Raw genomic sequence first — 15075 nt, 5'->3', positions numbered from 1 at the left:
TTTCATGCATTGCTGAGAATTAGAATGGGCCAAAAGAACCTGCTTAATTTTATAGTGAGAAAAGGCTATGCTTAGCTAAAGTCATCAATTGTAGTAGAAGAACTGTGTTTTAAGACTTTATTAGCTTCCAAAGTCAAAAAAGAGCGGAGATTACATCATAAGTGAGGGATCTTACGTTATTAGTTTCCAGAGTCAAAAAAGAGCGGAGATTACATCATAAGTGAGGGATCTTACGTTATTAGTTTCCAGAGTCAGAAAAAAGAAAAGGGAAATTATATCATACATAAGAAAGATCTCCCACATTTTTTGTCTTGTATTTTCCTTCGCTAACCTCTTCCTTTAACTGCTGGGAAATTAAGGGGAAAAACAGTATCAAAAATCATTGACCCTGGTGATTTAAAATTAAAATCTGTGGTTCTTTGTCTTCAGGAAAATTAGGGCTTATGATTCTACTTCTGCTTCCTTCAGTTCTGGAAAGAGACTGACAGCACATTTCTGTAGGGGACAACATTTCCCAAGTTTGCATATCCAGGGCATGGAACACTTGTAGGAGGTAGAAGCAATATTTTGGTTTGTTTGTTTTTGAGAAATTTTTAAAATAAGAGAAAAAAGCACAAAAAAAGTATATAACAAATACCAATGGATCCATGACCAAGAATTTTGTCATATTTGTTTAAAGTCTTTTTTAATATGAAAAGAATAAACTGTATATAGAAAGTTGAAATCAGTCATCATTCCTCCTCAGGCCTTCCCAAAGATAGACTCCATCATGATTTCACTGTGATTATCTTAGGGTTACTTCTTTACCTACTAGCCAAGGTCAGTGCTGTTCATCCCGACTTGTGAGGCCAGGATCCCAAACCCCATTAGATGGACATGATGACTGCTCCAGTTAAGAGTGACCCATTGCTGCTGACTGGGTCTTTCACATCATATCCTGATCTGGTTGTTGATCTTGGAGAGGTGCTCTAGGTTCTGTGTGTGCCAAGAACAGATGCAGCCTACATGGTGTGAGCCCAAGCCTGGTTCCCTGGTTCCCACTTGGCCTCCTCAAGGTGGAAGGACTTGCCCAACAAAAGACACTTTAGATCAGTCTTCTTGGATTCAAGAGACACAATCCTATAAAGAGAGTCCAGGAGGAGAATTTCAAGGGCTCTTGACCTTCATCTCATGGGTTGCAAATCAAATGCCTCCTCTGGCCAGGTAGGTGACTTTAATGAGCTAAGTAGTCACAGCAAATTGTGGAGGCTCCGTGAAACTCCTGCCAACTGTTTTATCGGGAAATTGGACTTTTCAATGAAAGCCACAAATATAAATAATTATGTGAAATCACTCTAGGTTTTACATTTCCCCATTTTTTTAATATTTAAAGTTTTCAATCTACAGAAAAGCTTGAACAATAGCACAGCAAACAACTGTATTCCCTTCAGCTAGATTCACCCAATTGCTAACATTTTGCCATATTTTATGTATATGTATAAATAATTTCCTGAACCATCTGAAAGTAAGTTGTGCAAATCATGACAATTCATCTGTAAAAATTTAAGCATGCATCTCCTAAGAATAAGGGCCTTCTCCCTTTTAACCATAATGCCATTATCACACCTAAGAAGAGCAACAATTTCTTTATCTTTGAATTGCCCACATGAAAATTTCTCCAATTGTCCCAACATTATTTTATAATTTTTTTTTTGTTCAAACCAGGATCCAATCAAGATTTACATACTGTATTTCATTGCTGTGTCTCTTTGGTATCTTTTAATCTAGAAGAGTTCTTCTATCCTCTTTTATTTTTCAAAACTATTTTTAATTGTCGGCAATGAATATGATTTATATGAATGAGTGTGTGTGTGGAGGGGTGTATGCACCCACACACCTACACATAGGCAACGAAAGCAGTTCCCCAGGCCAATTTCACACTGTGGGGTACATCTCTGCACCTAAGCGTAGTCCGTCAAAGGTTCCACTTCCAAAAGCATATGGTCTGTCTCAGCCCATATTAGTGCATTCATTTATCAAGGACGGAAAGATGAGAGAAAGAGAAAGAGAATTCCTTCTCTCACTGCTATTAATTGAAGGTCGTAGCACTGATACCTGGTGAAAGTCTGAGGAGGAATTGGATGAGAGTCACTAGGGAGAGGGATCTAGTTACAAATGCCAGTGGCTGGCCTCCACCTCAAACCTGCTCAATCTGGAATCACACTTATTTTAAAAACACCTCCAGCTATTCTTCTGAACACTAAAGTTTGAGGATTACTATTCTAAAGACACACAGATAAATTAAGCATGGGGCCCTACCCCTGGCAAATTCTAGTAGAACCAAAACATAAAACGTTATCACTGAGGCAATAAGTTCTCCGGACACCCAGAGGGAAGGTCATAGAAGGCTTTGGGGTGGGGGGTGGGGAGGTGAACTCTGAGTGGGGTTTGAAGATGGAGGCTGAGTTAACCAGATGAAGGATGGGGAACTGTATGGCAATGAGAGAAGCAGAAGCTCTGCCACGTGCACCTGGAGGTATGTCAAGAATGGGTGAAGGAGCGTCTCATCCATGGTGAGGGGTTTTAATTTTTTTTTTTTCTGAAGGGTTGGAGAGCCACTGGAGGGCTTTAAGCAACCATGATCCAGTCGATCATAGGAAGACCATGTTTGATAGGCCTGAGAAGGAAGGATCAGAGGCAGAGCAATTCTGTAAGAGGCCACCGCAGCTACAGAGGCAGGAAGTGATGGAGGCAGCGCAGTGGGGCAGGAGGGCAAGCTCTTGAGACAGAGAATACAGGATGGGCAGTGGAGACATGAGCCTGGGAGTTGGAGGAGGGAGGCTAAAGCTGATTCTGGGCTCATGTTTCGGTCTCATGTGAATAGGTGATTGCAATGACTGCTGGACATTTAAGTGACAACGTTCCTTAGGTGGTTACCTGGTTAAGAGAGCAGTAGTGAGAGCCTCAGACCCAGGAGAGACCCAGGAGAGGCCATGCATTGGGGCAGAACAGTTTGAAGAGCCAGCCTTTGGATCAGACAGAGGGTGTGCTTGGATTGCCTGCTACAGAAAGCGAGTGGTGAACCCATTTGAATGTGTGGAACCAACCACTAGGGGACCCTGGTTTTGTTGATGCCCCTGTGCCCTTTGCTGACTCCTAGTGCTACAATTTCCTCTCTCCACTCCTTTCTCTAGTGGCCTCCAAAGTGGAGGACCCTTCAAAGGAGGGTTTAAGACAGTTTGTTGAGCATGAAGAGAAATTGTTAGAAATACTAGATTTTTAAAAAAATCTCATCTTTTCTATTTTTGTTTACATTTTATAATGGGTAAAGTATATTCCCAAAGCAAGATATATGGATGGATGGATAGATAGATAGATAGATAGATAGATATCAGTAATAAATACCCAGATATTTGGGGCACATGCTCAAATATATATATATTTTTGCTAGCCTTACACAATGCATTCTCATCCTAATCGCCAGTGTATCTGGCAGTAGGGTGTTTCTGACGGCAGGCAGTAGACTCATTCCAGGAACGCGCACTTTCGATGACCTGTGATCAGGACGTCATTGGCTTAGAGACAGAATTCCCGACACTCAGGCATACGGAGCAGGGCAAGGGCGAACTGTTGGAAGGGCGTGGCTTCATCTTGCGCTCCACAGTCTGGAGCGGTGCGGGGCTCGGGCTCTCCTGCCCAAGGCGTTCGCGTGCTGAGCAAGCAGAAGGTCGAAGCCCGCCCATCCCGTGTGTCTTCACACTACACCCTGATGCCCCTAGGAAAGGAAGCCATCAGGATTGCGGGAAAGCCTAACTTCAGGCCAAATCATTTTCACTCTCAAACACATTCAGGATTTGTTTTCTGAATAAGTCGCTGGAGGCTCTAAATGGCACAGCAGAGCGGGCGTAGCCCCCGGAAGCAGATCACCTCTCCTTGAGCGGTGGTTGGATTGGCCATCGGCTTTGTGTCACTCCCATCGGAACTAGAAGATGAACTTTATCATTTTTTTTTAACTGAGGGAAAGTAAACGTCATAATTGCTAAAGTGTAAGAACTATAATACACAGTATTTTCATTTAGAATCAGAAAAGTAAGCTTGTTCGCGGGCCATAGGTATAAACAGGCCAGTGCTATAGGTAGTGATTACCAGGTAGAGATAGGGTAAGGTCCTCAGCCTGGGGTAGAGGAGAGGATGGGATGAGATAAGGATAGTAGAAGAATTTGCCTGAATTATAAAGACCAAAATTCTGATATCCTAAATAGGTATTGCTACTAGTAGTCACGAGTTGAGTAAACTGACTTCCTCCAACCTCATCCATAATCCCCCAACTCACTAATTTTCCTCCTATAGTATTTTATTTCCTTGTGCGACACAACAGAATTGATCAGGATGGGGAAGAAAAAGCCTGGCACTCAGGTGCACGAAGAATGAGCTATTCACTGAGATCTTCATCATTTGCTTAGAATTGCTTTTGCTGGGGGCGGGGGAGAGCCCTAAACATTTAATAAAATACCCAGAAGCACTGAGGTGTTAGCTATGATTCTGTAGCAGATGTAATATAAGATCTAACATCTGATTTAAGAAACCTTTGAATTATTTTATTTTATTTTATTTTTATTGCTCAGGGTTCCTTGTAATTTATGAAAAGTTTTAGGGAGTAACTACAAAAATAATGAAAAGTAGATATTCATTTACTAACCCCATATTACATTATTGGTTCCTTTAAGAAAAAATAGTACAAGTAATTCTTTCCAACTCTACCTTCTGTTAACACCACCTCAAGAAGGATTATATGTGAAAAAAAATATGCCCCTCCTATCTTGTATTCTTTCCTCTAAATAATGGGAAAAATACTACTGCTATATCACATCTTGATAGTCTTATATTAATTTGTTGGTTCAGAAAATTGGTTACATGTATCCAGAGCATATGGTAAAAGAGGTTTACACCAAAAACAGTGTTTTTGTTTTTGCACTATTGATTATAAGCTATATAACATAGAGAGGAATGGGGAGAACTCAATGGAATTTTTATCTTCATTATTATGTAATTGTTATCAATAATAACAGATAATTGCACAAATTTTCCTTTAGAAGGATTTATAAAAATAGGAAAAAAATGAGTGCTTATTATTCCATAATTATAAGATTAGCTCAAGATAAGATAGATTTGGGAAAATGTCCATACTTCCATTTATTTCAGGAACATATCATCATGTTACTAAACTGGCTTCATGGCTTTTTACTTATTTTTATTAAATCTTCAAACCTATTCAGAACTATCAGCAAACAGAGTTACCATCCAAACCCAATAAAATATTCAATTTTTAAAATATAATCTTTCTAAACGTGTATATTTCTTCTCCCCATTTTGGAAAGCAAAATTTATGTCTACACCTCAGAGGTAGAAATTTCTGGCCTCACCTTTACCTGGGATAAATGCATAAAAAAATCAACTGCCCCACAAACCAGGAAGCCATCCTGGGCCTCTAATAAATTAATTCAATTCCACAATGTTTATAAAGTACTTTCTGTGTGCCAGGCACTGTACTAGAAGCTAGGAATCAAAGACCAAAATGTCACAGACCACCCTTACAGAGCTCAAGGTCTAGAGCGAGACAGATTCCAACAACTAAAAGATAGCACAGAAGCCAAAGAAAGGCAGGCCACCTTCCCCAGTCTTTAGGGACTGAGGTCAGAAGTCAGTGATAAATCTACACTGGGCTTTGGGGCATGAGTGGGACTTAACCAGGTGAAAGAAAAGAAAGGAGATGCATTCCATGAAGACAGGGCACATTCTGGGTTCTAGGATTTTGTTTTGATTTTGACATCAGGGGCAGGTTGGTGCAGGAGCAGAGACATAAGACTGATTTTTAAAAGTTAACATTTTTCAGTACAGATGAACCTATTTGCAGGGCAGAAATAGAGATGCAGACATAGAAAATGGACTTGTGGACATGGGGGGCAAGGGAAGAGTGGGACGAATTGGGAGATTAGGATTGACATATATATACACTGCCATGTGTAAAATAGATAGCTAGTGGGAACCTGCTGTATAGCACAGGGAGCTCAGTTGGTGCTCTGTGATGACCTAGATGGGTGGGATGAGGGGGTGATGTGCATGAGAGGTCCAGGGGGGAGGGGATATATGTATACATATAGCTGATTCACCTTGTTGTACAGCAGAAAGTAACACAACATTGTAAAGCAATTATACTCCAATAAAAGAAAAAATTAGAGAGTGAAAAAAAAAAAGTTAACATTTTTCTTCTTTCTCTTTCTCTCCCTCATAACCATCCAGTAAATCCAGGGATAGTAGAGATGCTCTCTGGTGCCAGGGCCCAGCCTCCTTCCATCTCTGGCTCTGCCATCACTAGGGTATTAATAAGCCCTAGTCATCAATAAACCTGAATGGCTCAGGCCCGCATAGCATTCTGACAGAGAAAAGCATGGTGGACCCAGCTTAAAAGCACTTCAGATTCAGAAGCTCTTCAGATCTCTTCGGCCTTGATCTCACGGTCCAAAACTTAGTCATATGGCCACAGCTAGTGTCAAGAGGGGTAGAAAATGTAGTTGTAGTTGTATGCCTGGCTAAAAAGCAAGAATTATCTTACTATAGAACAGGCATTGGCAAACTTTCTGCAAAGGGCCAAATAGTAAATATTTTAGGCCATATATAGTCCTTGTCATGTATTGTTGCTCTTCTTCTTCTTTGTTTTTCTTACAACTCTTTAAAAATGGGAAACCCATTCTTACCTTGAGGCTCTGCAAAACAGGCCATAGGCCAGGTTGGGCACACAAGTCAAAGTCTGTCAACCCTACGGAAGAAAGGAAAATTATATAAGAAGGAAAGTGGCCATTCCTGGCATAACCTCTACAAGACTATAAACCACTCAGGGGAAGAGCCTCGTCTCATTCACCTTTCTGACTAGCACGGGGCTGGCATATACAGTAGGTGCTTAACGTGGATGACTGATAAATAAATGAATGAATGAATAGAAGGGAGATAGGGGAGGTTAATTTAATAGCCACAATTTCTTAAAATCCCATTTTGTGCCAATGGCAGTCTCTTAACATGGATTGTCATTTGAATACTCCATTTTCTCCAGAGTTTGAAGAAAAGTCTAACCAAGAACAGACAAGAGTGAATCCACTAGGCTTTCCACCCGCTGCAATCCCCTTCAGTTCCTGCAGTCAAGCAGCCCACTTCACCTCCCAACTACAGATGCAATTGGGTCCCAAACATTCCACATGTTGGAGTGGACATTCCTAGTCACAGCCCCCCGTCCTTGACCTCCACGGCAGGTGGACAACCCCGGGTGTGCAAGCAGATTACAGAACCAAAGGCCTTCCGGCTTCTTCCCTTTGACATCCATGGTGGCAGCAGAAGAGCCTTGACTTTGCTTTGCTCTTTTAAATATATCACATGCTTGGTCGGACTGTCAGCAGAAGCATTCAGGCCGAATAGACTCTTTTTAGTTCCCCTCTTTCTCCTCCTTCTTACTCAATATCCTGAGGGCACAATAGAACTTTTCTTGTCTAAGTCAGCCTGGGGGGGCAGGGAGCGGGGAAGAGTGGATCTCTCGACCATTGCCCTGAATGTCTCCCGGCCAGGGCTCAGAAAGTGCTACAGGGCTTGGATTCTACATGCCAAGCAGACACAACAGCCAAAAGTGAGTAAGCCCAGCCCCTGGCCCCAGGAAGACCTACTCAATGAGACCACCCTCCCACTGCATGCTTCAGGAGTTCAGGTAACAGCTCTATCCAGGTTTCCTTTTTCAAACCAATGTGTGATTTTTTTTTTTTTACAGAAGGAAAAGGTACCGCCTCCACTTTCTGGCAGCACGGATTGTGCTGGCTGGAATCCTTGACAGAAAAGCATGTTCTGTTGGCAAATAGCAGAAGAGGTGGACATCAGACACCACAACTCAGCCTCATTGTAACCAGAAGGGTGATAAGCAGATAAAAATGTGTCTGTCACTTGCTGTTTCATAACTGGATAGGGCCTGTCACACATGCCTGTTCCAAGCTCTGGTGCTGCTGGTATTAAATGAAGTAAGTCTTGAAACAAAAGCAGAGCCATGGTCCTAACTGGGCACAGACAACTGATTTCATCTTGGCTACTGACAAGCCTATGCTTACCTTTTGATGAAGAGGAACAAATCTCACCTTCCCCCAAAGCTTAAGGAGCTGGCAGGAAGTGGGGATTCATGTGGAATTCCTACACAGACTAGGGAAAGGGGGCTCTGCTGCCATCAGCCCTGCCTTCTCAGAAGGAATCCTGGCAAAGTGGGACAAATGAGGACAAACTGCTACAAGTCATCCGAGGAAATCTTTTCAGAGCAACCGGTACCTCCAAAATTTAGTTGGAGACTTTGGCCCACTTGTATGAATTGCTACCTCTCATGAAAAGAATCACAGGGCCTTTCCCCACCCCTCCCCCATTTTAACTAAACTTACAATGAGGTAATTAAAAGAAGAGCATAGGCCTCTTACTCTGTCTCCTACCAGCTGTGTGACTTTGGGCCAGCCACTTAACCTCTCTGTGCCTCAGTTTTCTCCTCTAACAAAATGAGGATAATAATAGTACTTACCTCACAGGGTTGTTGTGAGTATAAAATTATATATACTTATTGTGTACTAATATATAATAAAAGATCATTAATATTTGCCACTTTAAATATTTTGGCATTAGGGATTATTCTGTGTAGAAAAATAGATAGGTTTATGAACACAAGGCAAAATCATGGCTGTGTTTTTCTGTCCATGCTGAGAAACTGTCAGGGGAGATTATATGTTGATCAAAACATGTGCACATACAAGATGGGGCACAAACTTCAGATTCTCATGCTCCAAGAAATTAATGATAAATGAGGGGCAGGAGGATGAGATTGTTCCTTCCAATAAAACCACATCTTTAAAAATGCTCCATTAAAGTTGATCATGAATGTCAAAGGAATCGCGGTGTATTCATGGGACACCGTGGAGAAGTTAGCCTTCTGTTTCAAACAGAAATATCTGGGAAGGACTCCATTTCTCTTGGGAAATTATTTTAAAAGTTCAAACCCATGGTGCCTGCATGTTATTTCCATCCATTTATTTAACTACCAGTGCACTTTAAACGTTTCCCAGCTCCTGTGGGAATCCAGAGGCCCCTTTCCTGGACTTGAAGTTCAGTAAAGGTGGTTTGGGGGGAAATTCTACGTCCTTGAAAGTGATGGTGGCCTCATCGAGCAGTCACACCGCCACCTAGTGGTGCAAAAGCTGAGTGCAAGCGATTGCTTTGAAGCTTGTTCTAGCCTTACTGTGCCTTAAAACTCACGTTTTCTTTCTAGTACTGGAATCCCATGTTAACGAGAGAGGGAGAGAGACAGAGAGACAGAGAGAGAGAGAGAGCGCTCAGGGGGAGTAGACAAGACCTTTCATTGGTCTGAGGTGTTAGCACGGGTTGCCTATGGGTGAACATTTCTAAGAACAAGGATGTGGGAGAGGACCGTAGCCTACTGGCAAAGTTAAGGCTGTGGTTCCAAAATCAAGAAGGTTCTCTGTGGAGAACAATATGGAGGTTCTGTTGAATGGGGGGATGGGGTCTGCCATTCACCAGCTATGGGCCTTGGGTGAATTACTGAACTGCCCCATGCCTTGGTTTCTTTTTCTATAAAATGGGGGAAACAATAACGTCTTCATGGTTTATTATGAGCTCCTAGCAAAGAAGGCAATCCATAGCATTATCTATTGTCATTACTTTTTTTTTTAACATCTTTATTGGAGTATAATTGCTTTACAATGGTGTGTTAGTTTCTGCTTTATAACAAAGTGAATCAGTTATACATATACATATGTTCCCATATGTCTTCCCTCTTGCGTATCCCTCCCTCCCACCCTCCCTATCCCACCCCTCTATGTGGTCACAAAGCACCAAGCTGATCTCCCTGTGCTATGCGGCTGCTTCCCACTAGCTATCTACCTTACGTTTGATAGTGTATATATGTCCATGCCTCTCTCTCGCTTTGTTACAGCTTACCCTTGCCCCTCCCCATATCTTCAAGTCCATTCTCTAGTAGGTCTGTGTCTTTATTCCCGTCTTGCACCTAGGTTCTTCATGACATTTTTTTTCTTAAATTCTATATACATGTGTTAGCATACGGTATTTCTCTCTCTCTTTCTGACTTACTTCACTCTGTATGACAGATTCTAGGTCTATCCACCTCATTACAAATAGCTCAATTTCGTATTTTTTTATGGCTGAGTAATATTCCATTGTATATATGTGCCACATCTTCTTTATCCATTCATCTGATGATGGACACTTAGGTTGTTTCCATCTCCGGGCTATTGTAAATAGAGCTGCAATGAACATTTTGGTACATGACTCTCTTTGAATTATGGTTTTCTCAGGGTATATGCCCAGTAGTGGGATTGCTGGGTCATATGGTAGTTCTATTTGTAGTTTTTTAAGGAACCTCCATACTGTTCTCCACAGTGGCTGTATCAATTTACATTCCCACCAACAGTGCAAGAGGGTTCTCTTTTCTCCACACCCTCTCCAGCATTTATTGTTTCTAGATTTTTTTGATGATGGCCATTCTGACTGGTGTGAGATGATATCTCATTGTAGTTTTGATTTGCATTTTTCTAATGATTAATGAAGTTGAGCATTCTTTCATGTGTTTGTTGGCAGTCTGTATATCTTCTTTGGAGAAATGTCTATTTAGGTCTTCTGCCCATTTTTGGATTGGGTTGTTTGTTTTCTTGTTATTGAGCTGCATGAGCTGCTTATAAATTTTGGAGATTAATCCTTTATCCGTTGACTCATTTGCAAATATTTTCTCCCATTCTGAGGGTTGTCTTTTGGTCTTGTTTATGGTTTCCTTTGCTGCACAAAAGCTTTGCAGTTTCATTAGGTCCCATTTGTTTATTTTTGTTTTTATTTCCATTTCTCTTGGAGGTGGGTCAAAAAGAATCTTGCTGTGATTAATGTCATAGAGTGTTCTGCCTATGTTTTCCTTTAAGAGTTTGATAGTTTCTGGCCTTACATTTAGGTCTTTAATCCATTTTAAGCTTACTTTTGTGTATGGTGTTAGGGAGTGATCTAACCTCATACTTTTACATGTACCTGTCCAGTTTTCCCAGCACCACTTATTGAAGAGGCTGTCCTTTCTCCACTGTACATTCCTGCCTCCTTTATCAAAGATAAGGTGACCATATGTGCGTGGGTTTATCTCTGGGCTTTCTATCCTGTTCCATTGATCTATCTTTCTCTTTTTGTGCCAGTATCATGCTGTCTTGATTACTGTAGCTTTGTAGTATAGTCTGAAGTCAGGGAGCCTGATTCCTCCAGCTCCTTTTTTCGTTCTCAAGATTGCTTTGGCTATTCGGGGTCTTTTGTGTTTCCATACAAATTGCGAAATTTTTTGTTCTAGTTCTGTGAAAAATGCCAGTGGTAGTTTGATAGGGATTGCATTGAATCTGTAGATTGCTTTGGGTAGTAGAGTCATTTTCACAATGTTGATTCTTCCAATCCAAGAACATGGTATATCTCTCCATCTATTTGTATAATCTTTAATTTCTTTCATCAGTGTCTTATAATTTTCTGCACACATGTCTTTTGTCTCCTTAGGTAGGTTTATTCCTAGATATTTTATTCTTTTTGTTGCAATGGTAAATGGGAGTGTTTCCTTAACTTCACTTTCAGATTTTTCATCATTAGTATATAGGAATGTCAGAGATTTCTGTGCATTAATTTTGTATCCTGCTACTTTACCAAATTCATTGATTAGCTCTAGTAGGTTTCTAGCATCTTTAGGATTCTCTATGTATAGTATCATGTCACCTGCAAACAGTGACAGCTTTACTTCGTCTTTCCCAATTTGGATTCCTTTTATTTCCTTTTCTTCTCTGATTGCTGTGGCTAAAACTTCCAAAACTATGTTGAATAAGAGTGGTGAGAGTGGGCAACCTTGTCTTGTTCCTGATCTTAGTGGAAATGCTTTCAGTTTTTCACCATTGAGGATGATGTTAGCTGTGGGTTTGTCATATATGGCCTTTATTATGTTGAGGAAAGTTCCCTCTATGCCTACTTTCTGTGGGGTTTTTATCATAAATGGGTGTTGAATTTTGTCAAAAGCTTTCTCTGCATCTATTGAGATGATCATATCGTTTTTCTCCTTCAATTTGTTAATATGGTGTATCTCGTTGATTGATGTGCATATATTCAAGAATCCTTGCATTCCTGGAATAAACCCCACTTGATCATGGTGTATGATCCGTTTAATGTGCTGTTGGACTCTGTTTGCTAGTATTTTGTTGAGGATTTTTGCATCTATGTTCATCAGTGATATTGGCCTGTGGTTTTCTTTCTTTGTGACATCCTTGTCTGGTTTTGGTATCAAGGTGATGGTGGCCTCGTAGAATGAGTTTGGGAGTGTTCCTCCTTCTGCTATATTTTGGAAGAGTTTGAGAAGGATAGGTGTTAGCTCTTCTCTAAATGTTTGATAGAATTCGCCTGTGAAGCCATCTGGTCTTGGGCTTTTGTTTGTTGGAAGATTTTTAATTACACTTTCAACTTCAGTGCTTGTGATTGGTCTGTTCATATTTTCTATTTCTTCCTGATTCAGTCTTGGCAGGTTGTACCTTTCTAAGCATTTGTCCATTTCTTCCAGGTTGTCCATTTTATTGGCATAGAGTTGCTTGTAGTAATCTCTCATGATCTTTTGTATTTCTGCAGTGCCAGTTGTTACTTCTCCTTTTTCATTTCTAATTCTATTGATTTGAGTCTTCTCCCTTTTTTTCTTGATGAGTCTGGCTAATGGTTTATCAATTTTGTTTGTCTTCTCAAAGAACCAGCTTTTAGTTTTATTGATCCTTGTTATCGTTTCCTTCATTTCTTTTTCATTTATTTCTGATCTGATTTTTATGATTTCTTTCCTTCTGCTAACTTTGGGGTATTTTTGTTCTTCTTTCTCTAATTGCTTTAGGTGCAAGGTTAGGTTGTTTATTCGAGATGTTTCCTGTTTCTTAAGGTAGGATTTTATTGCTATAAACTTCCCTCTTAGAAATGCTTTTGCTGCACCCCATAGGTTTTGGGTCGTCGTGTCTCCATTATCATTTGTTTCTAGGTATTTTTTGATTTCCTCTTTGATTTCTTCAGTGATCACTTCGTTATTAAGTAGTGTATTGTTTAGCCTCCATGTGTTTGTATTTATTACAGATCTTTTCCTGTAATTGATATCTAGTCTCATAGCGTTGTGATCGGAACAGATACTTGATACAATTTCAATTTTCTTAAATTTACCAAGGCTTGATTTGTGACCCAAGATATGATCTATCCTGGAGAATGTTCCATGAGCACTTGAGAAAAATGTGTATTCTGTTGTTTTTGGATGGAGTGTCCTATAAATATCAATTAAGTCCATCTTGTTTAATGTAACATTTAAAGCTTGTGTTTCCTTATTTATTTTCATTTTGGATGATCTGTCCATGGGTGAAAGTGGGGTGTTAAAGTCCCCTACTATGAATGTGTTACTGTCGATTTCCCCTTTTATGGCTGTTAGTATTTGCCTTATGTATTGAGGGGCTCCTATGTAGGGTGCATATTTATAATTGTTATATCTTCTTCTTGGATCAATCCCTTGATCATTATGTAGTGTCCTTCTTTGTCTCTTTTAATAGTCCTTATTTTAAAGTCTATTTTATCTGATATGAGAATTGCTACTCCAGCTTTCTTTTGGTTTCCATTTGCATGGAATATCTTTTTCCATCCCCTTACTTTCAGTCTGTATGTGTCTCTAGGTCTGAAGTGGGTCTCTTGTAGACAGCATATATATGGGTCTTGTTTTCATATCCATTCAGCCAGTCTGTGTCTTTTGGTGGTAGCATTTAATCCATTTACATTTAAGGTAATTATCAATATGTATGTTCTTTTCATTCTTTTTTCTTTATTCTGCTCTGCAGTAGTTATTTCCACTATTTTATCTTCCAGGTCACTTATCCGTTCTTCTGCCTCATTTATTCTGCTATTGATCCCATCTAGAGTATTTTTAATTTCATTTATTGTGTTGTTCATCATTGTTTGTTTCATCTTTAGTTCTTCTAGGTCCTTGTTAATTGTTTCTTGCATTTTGTCTATTCTATTTCCAAGATTTTGGATCATCTTTACTATCATTATTCTCAATTCTTTTTCAGGTAGACTGCCTATTTCCTCTCCATTTGTTAGGTCTGGTGGGTTTTTATCTTGCTCCTTCATCTGCTGTGTGTTTTTCTGTCTTCCATTTTGCTTATCTTACTGTCTTTGGGGTCTCCTTTTTGCAGGCTGCAGGTTCGTAGTTCCCGTTGTTTTTGGTGTCTGTCCCCAGTGGCTAAGGTTAGTTCAGTGGGTTGTGTAGGCTTCCTGATGGAGGGTACTAGTGCCTGTGTTCTGGTGGATGAGGCTGGATCTTGTCTTTCTAGTGGGCAGGTCCACGTCTGGTGGTGTGTTTTGGGGTGTCTGTGGCCTTATTATGATTTTAGGCAGCCTCTCTGCTAATGGGTGGGGTTGTGTTCCTGTCTTGCTAGTTGTTTGGCATAGGGTGTCCAGCACTGTAGCCTGCTGGTCATTGAATGAAGCTGGGTGCTGGTGTTGAGGTGGAGATCTCTGGGCGATTTTCGCCATTTGATATTATGTGGAGCTGGGAGGTCTCTTGTGGACTAGTGTCCTGAAGTTGGCTCTCCCATCTCAGAGGCACAGCACTGACTCCTGGCTGCAGCACCAAGAGCCTTTCATCCACATGGCTCAGAATAAAAGGGAGAAAAAGTAGAAAGAAAGAATTAGTAGAAGTAGAAAGAAAGAAAGAAAGAAAGGAGGGAGGGAGGGAGGAAGGCAGGAAGGAAGGAGGGAAGGAAGGAAAAAAAGAAAGAAAGATAAAGTAAAATAAAATAAAGTAACTTAAAATATAATAAAGTTATTAAAATAAAAAAATAATTAAGAGAAAAGAATTAAAAACAAACAAAAAATAGATGGATAGAACCCTAGGACAAATGGTAGACGTAAAGCTATACAGACAATATCTCACACAGAAGCATACACATACACACTCACAAAAAGAGGAAAAGGGAAAAA

Source organism: Grampus griseus, assembly GCF_964374135.1.
Source record: "Grampus griseus genome assembly, chromosome: 3".
Classification (NCBI taxonomy): Eukaryota; Metazoa; Chordata; class Mammalia; order Artiodactyla; family Delphinidae; genus Grampus; species Grampus griseus.
This window is presented reverse-complemented; position numbering follows the sequence as displayed.